The 9,047-nt window shown below is 35.0% G+C and overlaps 1 long non-coding RNA gene across 1 annotated transcript; it reads right to left on the reverse strand.

Moving 5' to 3' along the window:
* Positions 1 to 5,935: 5,935 nt before the first annotated feature.
* Positions 5,936 to 7,005, reverse strand: LOC117321483. Its single transcript, XR_004531370.1, has 3 exons — positions 6,903 to 7,005; positions 6,306 to 6,373; positions 5,936 to 5,980 (listed from the first exon to the last, which is right to left on the reverse strand). It is a non-coding gene; the product is annotated as an uncharacterized LOC117321483 (long non-coding RNA).
* Between the last annotated feature and the right edge of the window lie 2,042 nt (positions 7,006 to 9,047).

The following is a 9,047-nucleotide window of genomic DNA, read 5'->3' on the forward strand; positions in this document are numbered from 1 at the left end:
CAAAATTTTTTTAATAAGTTTTGAAATTGATTTACATGTCATACTATGATTAACTATTGTGTCTAATGTACATTATACAGGAAGTTTATTGGATGTTAGTATATACATCGGGCTTTCTTTCGGGACTTTCCAAAAGGAAGTAAAATTGATCTCGTGACTGATGCTCAATGGAAAACCTGAGGAAATTATATCGTAAACCGTCTCTTTATTTGGAATATATTCTTCGACATGATATTTGCTCATTTTAGCTCACCTGGACCGATGGTCCTTGGGGGAAGTGGAACAGATTTTGCATAAATGGTGACTCTGATCCCCAAGGGTCCAAAAGGGCGAGGCCCAATAGGGGAAATTGAGGTCATGCCTTTAAATCGCTACTAGTCATAAAGTTATGAATGGATTTGATCCAAATTTGGTCAGAAACATCCTTGGGGGAAGGGGAACATATTCTGAATAAATGGTGACTCTGACCCCCGAGGGGCCAAAGGGGCGGGCCCAATTGGGCAAATTAATGGTATTCCTTTAAATCGGTACTAGTAATTAAGTTATGAATGGATGTTGTAAAAATAATTCTTGGGGTCTTTCAGACCCTTAGAGAGTCTTGACTTTGTCATTTCTCTAAAGCAGTTGGGATCCCCACACTTCAACCATCGATAGCATTGTTTGAGATTGAAAAATAAAACCAATTGAACATGAACATTATTTTGACATTTGGTCAAATCAAACCATGTGAGCGATACAGGACCCATGGGCCTCTTGTTTCAAGACTGTTATTTAAGGATTAACATCAAATATTTTTTTCTGTTATACAGTCATAACAGAAAAAAACTGGAGTGTACTCTAAATAAACCGCGAAGCGGTTTATGAAGAGAGTACACTCCAGTTTTTTATGTTATGACTGTATAACAGAAAAAATAATTAATGTTAATTCTGATAATTTAATTTCGTCTTATACACACCAAGATATTTCACTTTCTTTGGCGAACTCTTTTCTGTGATAAATTATTACGCAACGTCATCAGCCAATCAAAAATGACGTTACATTTCGCAACGTCAAAAATTATGTTATGGAGGTATAACAAAATTATTTCAGCCAATGAAAATGCGTGTTTCATACAAAATTAAATTATTAGTTTTAATAGTTTCCATCGGAAAATATCTTTCTATACCATGAAGGTCATTTTACCAGTATATACGCTGTTAGTTGTGTAGAATCTTTGATATGATTTGATTTAATTTTGGCTGTGGTCTTGGCATTGTTTCGTGCAAGGTTACCTCCCCGTCCATAGCTGATTTTTTTTTTTTTTTTATTCTGAATGCTCCAGTGTTACTGCTATCTTCGTCTGAGACGACATTTGAGATCCAAGTACTAAGCTCTCGATGTGACCGGGTGAGATGTCCTGCTAGATGCCTTCGCCAGTATACTTCAGTGAGGTACAATGTAGCACTATAAAGTCGGCATTAGTTCATCGCTACCACAAGGAGACAAACACATACTACATACTATAAAGATAAGAAAACACGGAGTTATTGATAATGTACGTGGTATTTCCATAGTGATAAGTGTATCACATTTTCGGTTAATATTTGTATCAATATATCATTAGTATTTAGAAAGTTATTAACTTTTTCCTTATTCTCAATACGAATACCTCAAATGTTTGATCACTCAAAATAGAGGTGTTGTTCAAAAGTACGTTACAATAGATAACACACAACCGAAGATAGGGGAAATGCAATATTGGTTACTGAATTACTGCCTTTATGTTGTTCTAAGTCAGGTTCAGGCTTGTATGGATATACCGTGGTTGTTTCATGAATTAAGTCCAATGCATTTTCCGAAACTTGCATACAGCGGTTGCGCACAGATGTTAAATATTCAATTATTATCGTAGTAACGTAATCCTTCGGGTTGTAGATTAGATTTTATATGTACATAAATGTTTTCAACTGGATTTTTGTTTTTTACTTTCAATACTATGCACTGTTCAGTTGGCTCTGATTAAGAGTGGGAGCCGATATTACTGACGAAAAGGTGAATGATTTTTTTTCATTTTTTTTATTCTGTTTTTGATACCGTATACAGGTTAATAGGTTAATGGATTTGCTCTAATAAGGCGTTGCATGGTTGCCTTTCATGTTTATTGACAATTTCCAATGTTGTTTTCGAACATGATGTTTGGGTTACAGGGATTGTCCTTTATTTCTATTCACTTCCCTTTTTTGCCGAGAAAGTCAACTTCATTCATAATTTAGTAAGCAGCATATCGACGCGTTCTAAAGGCCAACACGTCTTAGATATACTTTGAACAGACCTTTTAAGGTACAACATGAACAGTAGTATAAGACAGGTGTAACAAACAGCCTTACACCACCTGGCAGTGTCACCCTCTCAAAGACATTCATTCCATTGAAACTGTTCATATCAGTTCCAAATAGTCATGTCTAAGATCATCAGGCGGGAAACTAAAGCAAGTTTGACCGGAAGATGTCGCCGAAGAAACAGGTGGCGCTGTAGGCGTCAGAGGAGGTGACCGTGCGGGTAAAACAGGCGGTTTCCGTTTTCCGATCAGAGAATATATAATCTCATCTGCACTTTTCATGCTATCGTCATTTGATGATATTGATTGCCTGAACGACTTTTCGACGAAGTACAACTCGTTCCGTTGGTGGTCTATGTTTTTCCTTGTCTTAAACAACAGGTATGCGAGCACACAACACACTGCGCATGTCAGAAGAAATGAACTTCCAAGAGAAACTGCAAACGGGAAGCTTCTTTCACTGGATAAATCATCTGCATTCCGGGTCTGATGTTGCAACGATGAGAAATTCCCAGATGAGGTTTCAGTGTCTGATAAATTCTTTAACTTTATACTTTTATCAGATTCTGAAATTTGACCTGTCACAATCTTTTCGCTTATTAATGAAGAGATTTGTGTACTTTTTAGTCCTTTGTTTTCACCATAAACCACATTGTTCTCGTGATTCCAGTTCATACCTGGCTGTCTCTCCTCATTAACCTTTCCGAGGAGTGCAGATGACAATCCAGACGTCTGATAATGTGATTGTCTAGCTGAGGTAGAACGAGGACTTCCGGTTTGTATAACCTTCGTGGTAGGAGTTGTTAATGTCCCTCGATCAGTGGTCGGAATCGGCGTCTCTGATAAACAGAAAGAATAAGGTTAAAGTAGATATGACTGCAAATTTTACAGTTCAATATTAGGTTTAATGTTTCCACCATGATTCAAACAACTGTTCCTGTAGTTATTTCAGCACTTTAGCATGCACATTTTATAGTTCAATTTAAGTTTGTTTCCACCACGTTTCAAACAACTGTTCATGCAGTTATTTCAGCACTTTAGCATGCAAATTTTACAGTTCAATATAAGGTTTAATGTTTCCACCATGATTCAAACAACTGTTCCTGTAGTTATTTCAGCACTTTAACATGCAAATTTTACAGTTCAATTTAAGTTTATTGTTTCCACCACGTTTCAAACAACTGTTCATGCAGTTATTTCAGCACTTTAGCATGCACATTTTATAGTTCAATATAAGGTTTAATGTTTCCACCATGATTCAAACAACTGTTCATGTAGTTACTTCAGCACTTTATCATTTTAACTGATTACTAATGCAAGGATTAATTAGCGCACCGTTATTATTTGATATAGAAAACGTGTACATAGCGCAATCATAATTCAGCACGACATATTAAAATAAAGGTACCGTTCAGATATGATATTTACAATATGGAATGCTCGTGAAATGAAGGAGCTATATTGGAAACACTGTCACCAACACAAATGCAATAATATATATATATATATATTTTTTTTTTTTTTTTTTTTTGAAATTACATTTATTATCATTTGATAAATATATTTGGTAAATCTACAGATTGCAAAGTAGATATCGTACCGTTATTTCCGCAAGGACAGATGAAACACCCTCTCATATTGACGGTCAACGTACAACTGCAACCGGAAGCCATGCCTGTAAATAACACAACGTCATCACACTAACGTCACAAATGCTAAATTTGAAGAACCATAAACAATTACAACGGATGCCTGCCTTAATTTTGGCAACGCTTCATTTCAATATTGCAAATTTTTAAACCTGACTTTTTTTGCATATCGAACAAATTGAACATTACATAAAATAAGCACGATTTCAAAATCACGTATCATCAGAAGTATTCAAATATAACTATCACAAACATGTTAAACAAAGATAATATATTTTATTTTGCAAAAATCGTTAAATAAAATCCTTTAAACCACAAGAGTTAATGTGAATTACCCATAAAAGGTCGAATTGGATTTATTCCGAATTGAATTGAACTGGATTGTGCGTTTTGGATTGTCATTCCTTGTAAAAGGGGACAATTCTGTCCATATCCGGTCATGGCCGCCATGTTTCCTCGTGGGATGTATGCTGGCATTCCATTTATGTTGTTACCTGTATTCTCATTCAAATCTTTGAACAGATTTCCATTGTGTGACATTGGACCATTTTGTGAAACATCTAAAATAACAAAACAATCAAAATAATGTTTTTCACCAAATAAAGCAACATTGGCAAGCTTCAAACCTTTATAACCTTTTAATTGTATTATTCACATGTACATGTTTACCTCGTCGATATTTAACTATTGGTAGACAAAACGATTAAACTATGCATTTCCATACAAAATAAACCAAAAGTACATTTCTACATCAAATAAATCATTCTTATAATACGACATGGCTTGTAGTTAAGATTATTTGAATAAAAATGCACCAAAGTCTAGAATAGATAATTATTATTGTATATCTTTAATAGCATGTCAAAAGTGATTTCAGTTCGTAGAATTAAATTCTACCATACTATTATCTTAGAGTGGAAACATATTTCAATGATTTTTTTTCTGGATTCATTGATAGGAAACCTTTGCAAGCTTAAAGATATTGGTTTAAAGTTAATTTTCATGCTGTTTTCAATAAAAATTCCTCATTTACTTAAGAAAATAAACATCATTTACAACATTATTTTCTTTTGGAACGCTATTTACTTTTAATAAGGGTATAAAAAAAACCACGGTATCACTTTGATTTTGTTTTAAATTAGCATTATATTGGGCAGTCCTTTTAATAACGTGAGGAAACTAGATTTCTTTTAAAACACATCAAATTCGTTACATAATCTATTCCTGAATTAAGACAAAATACTGATAATTCATTTGAACGTTACGAACTCATTTATGTCACACATCTGTTGTACATGTACCCTTTCTTCAATCCTTAATGTAAAATAACCTTTGCAATGTTCCATCGGAAGGCACAATTGAAAAAAGGACCTACCTTGACAAGTGTAACACGCAATATTGATGAGTAAAATGGAAGTCAAACTGTCGATGATCATTCTCATATTTTCTGGTAAAATAATGTTCATTATCCTTTTTTCTGTCACTTCAGATTAAATACTCCTGTGATGTCAACATCACTAAAACCGTCCAAACGACAGGTGTGTGTCGCCCTTACCTTATGCTATACTGCAGGTACTCAATGATATGTAATCTAGGGTGAAAGGTCAAATAGGTCTGTGAGCAGGTGTGCAGTCATCAACTCAGTTAAAGATAATAATTTCGTATAATTTATTATGTTTCCATGGCTTCATCACATGACTTATGAAGTTGTTAATTTGTTTTATTCTTGTAATTTATAAATTCATTATTTTCTCGGGGGTTATTCTGTTTACTGTGTCGTTGGTTCACTCCGAAACAGTTATATGTATCTAGTACATGTTTTTATCCTAATTATTTTTCTCTAAATTAACTTTAAATATAAGATATCTTAAGACGCGAGAGATTAAATTGTAGTTGCTTCAACAACATGGATTGATAATAACTTTAATAGTTGGGAGTGATTTATTTGTATGGAGTGATCGTGCATACCTCGGCAATTTGGCAAAGCGTTCGAGAAACTGGGATTTCAGCCTGCTGTGGAAAGATACAAATGTCAATATAGCATTCATATTCGAATACATGCATTTCAATCTATCAAAATGGATATTAAAGACAAATGCAGATTCCAGTTGTGTTTTGATACATGTAAAATAATCGATGGTCTCTCCGATCATTGATTAATATAACGATATTGGTATATATATAGTGAGTTGACAGTGTTAGTATTAAATCATTCCCCAACCAAAACCAACCATACTCCCTCCCCCCCCCCCCCCCCCCCCCCCCCCCCCCCCCCCCCCCCCATTAACAATATTGGAGATAACTAAGGTAGAAAAGTTACAATTTTGCTGTCACTTACTAATCATGACAAGCGTTAACCTCTCGCATACTGCTGTGTGAATGACCGAGACTACATGTGTACGTCCTCTGCAACAGAAAACATACGACAAGACTGATCCATATGAGCTCGTCATTGTTATTTTTTTCCAGGAAAAATTAGATGAATGGAGATTTGTTGTGATATTTTCCGCATTTTGTCATTTAGTAATATGATGACCCGATCTTACCAACCCGCACAAATGTGCGAGACGCGCGCTTCGCAGATTTGCTTTTGGTGCGTTTTGCGACCATATAGCTGAATGTTGGATTGCGTGACGGTATTTATTACTGGTAAAGGTCAAAATCACATGTAGATTAATTTCGATGAGATTGTTGGGATATATTAATAAGTAGGAAATTATATGCTGCGTACAATTATTCTGACTTTGTGCCTGAATTTTATTGAGAATTGCATTGACTTTAAATTCAACATAACTAAATCTTCTCAGGGTGGAGCTTACTTTACTGGGGACAATTAAAGATGGTTACAGTACAAATCTATAGGAATAATGACAGCTTTTATATCAGGTAACATCAGGTGTTACACAACTAAAGGAAGAATTGATTGCTTTCATACCTTCTGTCTCAACTCTTCCATTTCGCGATCTTGTCTACTCTTCCTAAAACAGAACATTTCGATTAGGCCTAGTGCACATAAAGGTAAACGTAAAACACTATTCTTTTATATAAAGAAATGCGACGTTTCTGAAAGAATTATCTATATAAGGACGATTGCGACATTGTCGCAATCGGAACGCAGCATTTACTTATTTTTTAAAGATGTTTTCAAATTATTTCCTATTTGTGAACTAAGTTTAAAATCGAAAAAGTGACAGCCAATAGTAATGTTTTAACATATTTATCAACCCGATGTAAAACAGCTTTGCATTATGCCAATCTCCGGGTTTCTGTTTTTAAATAACCGAAAACAATGATGCGACGAATCAGAATAGATTATGGGTTTATTTCATATGTACAATGTACAAAATATCTTGGTTGTACCGCCAACCTGTCTGCGGCAATTTTGATGGTATTACGAGGGTGACGGTAGTATTGAAAATATAACAGAAATGTAATATTCTGTCTCCTAAATACATTCAGGAAAACTCACAAACCGAGCCTTGTTAGATAGGCTTTTTTTATAGGCACGTAATTATAAAGTATCAGAAGAATTTACGATTATTGCTACACAACACATATTTAACTGCGGATTTTGATGCAAGGCTTCAAATATGGATTATCACTGGCAAAGTTAAATATTCCTTATTTGTGGCTATTATCAAGTATCAGACGTTTTCTCCTCGGATTTTCCATCTTGAATTGCGAAGCCAAACTTTGACACACATATGCACATCACTAATATATGAGTAGAAATCGCGAATTGATTTTTTACATCGTGCAAATATCTCTGAATATTTATCGATCAAATTTTAACGTGTAGAAACATTTAAACTTGCATTTCTTCACAATCCTTCCAGTCGTTCCATGACGAATGGTAATGTCCGTATGGGCATTTATATTTCTGAAAGAAAATCATTTAAATGTGTTATAGTCCTTCTATTAACCGTATAATACTAGTGAGGTGACACCTGAAGGATGTCACAGAAAGAGTGAAGCATAGTGAGGGGCGATACCCGATGAGTTCAGGATGCCGTTATGTACGTCATCAAAGCAGTCGGTCTATTTATAGTAAAATACCCCTGTCGAGCGGAAAAATACTGAGAAGGTCGAATAAATAGGCCTTTTTCAAAACAATGTTGTGACCGTTCTGTAAAAGATATCGAAAAACTAAACAGACAGTTTTCTTTTGAGAACATTTATCTATTTATATATGCTTTGTATTTGTTTCTAGATTTTTTTTTTCGAATTTTGAGCGCGATTTTAACAGAACCTCTTAGTCAAAATGACCATTTTGGAATGTTTGACCCAAAATATCTCATAAATACGAATTGCCACAGAGATACAAGATACATCCAGACCTACATCGAGCCGAGTTTTACAATGGTTCAGAAAACCATCAAAATTGTATTTGTTAGTTTTACCGTCCTCAAAGAGCCATTATATCCAACAAAACGGTCTTGTACCTTCATTTCGTTCCGGAAGGAACGATAACAGAGTTATCGCCCCTTACTACACTCCATTCTTTACCATCAATATTGGCATCACAAAACAAGTCATGCGGAACACCAAACGTTATAAGTGGTTTTTAAACCAGAGACGTATATGCCATAAGTCTCTGTTTAAACGGACACAAAATCACAAAAAAAAAATGATTCACAAACAAAGACCAATAAAACAAGGATGGATAGTATTGCAACAGCAATACAAAGTCCCCTGCCTGAACCAGGAGTGCAACTATTTATTTTCCATTTTTTAAGCTACGTGTTATACTGATCATGTATACCAAGTTTCGTTAAAATCGGAGTAGTACTTTAGGAGGAGTTGTCCGGACAAGTCTCAACCAATGAGAAGTCGGCGGCCATTTTGAAAATTGGTTTTTCGAAAAAAAAAAAATGTGGGATGCACAACTACATGTTATACTGATCATGTATACCAAGTTTCATTAAAATCGGAGCAGTGTTTTTAGAAGGAGTTGTCCGGACAACTATTGCGTGACAGACAGACAGGCGGACGGAGGGTAAACCTATAGTCCCCCCGTTTTTCAAACGGCAGGGGACTAATAAGACCTAATGCTCCTAAAGTAGAAACATTATACAATTAT

This window comes from Pecten maximus, unplaced genomic scaffold (assembly GCF_902652985.1).
Source record: "Pecten maximus unplaced genomic scaffold, xPecMax1.1, whole genome shotgun sequence".
Classification (NCBI taxonomy): Eukaryota; Metazoa; Mollusca; class Bivalvia; order Pectinida; family Pectinidae; genus Pecten; species Pecten maximus.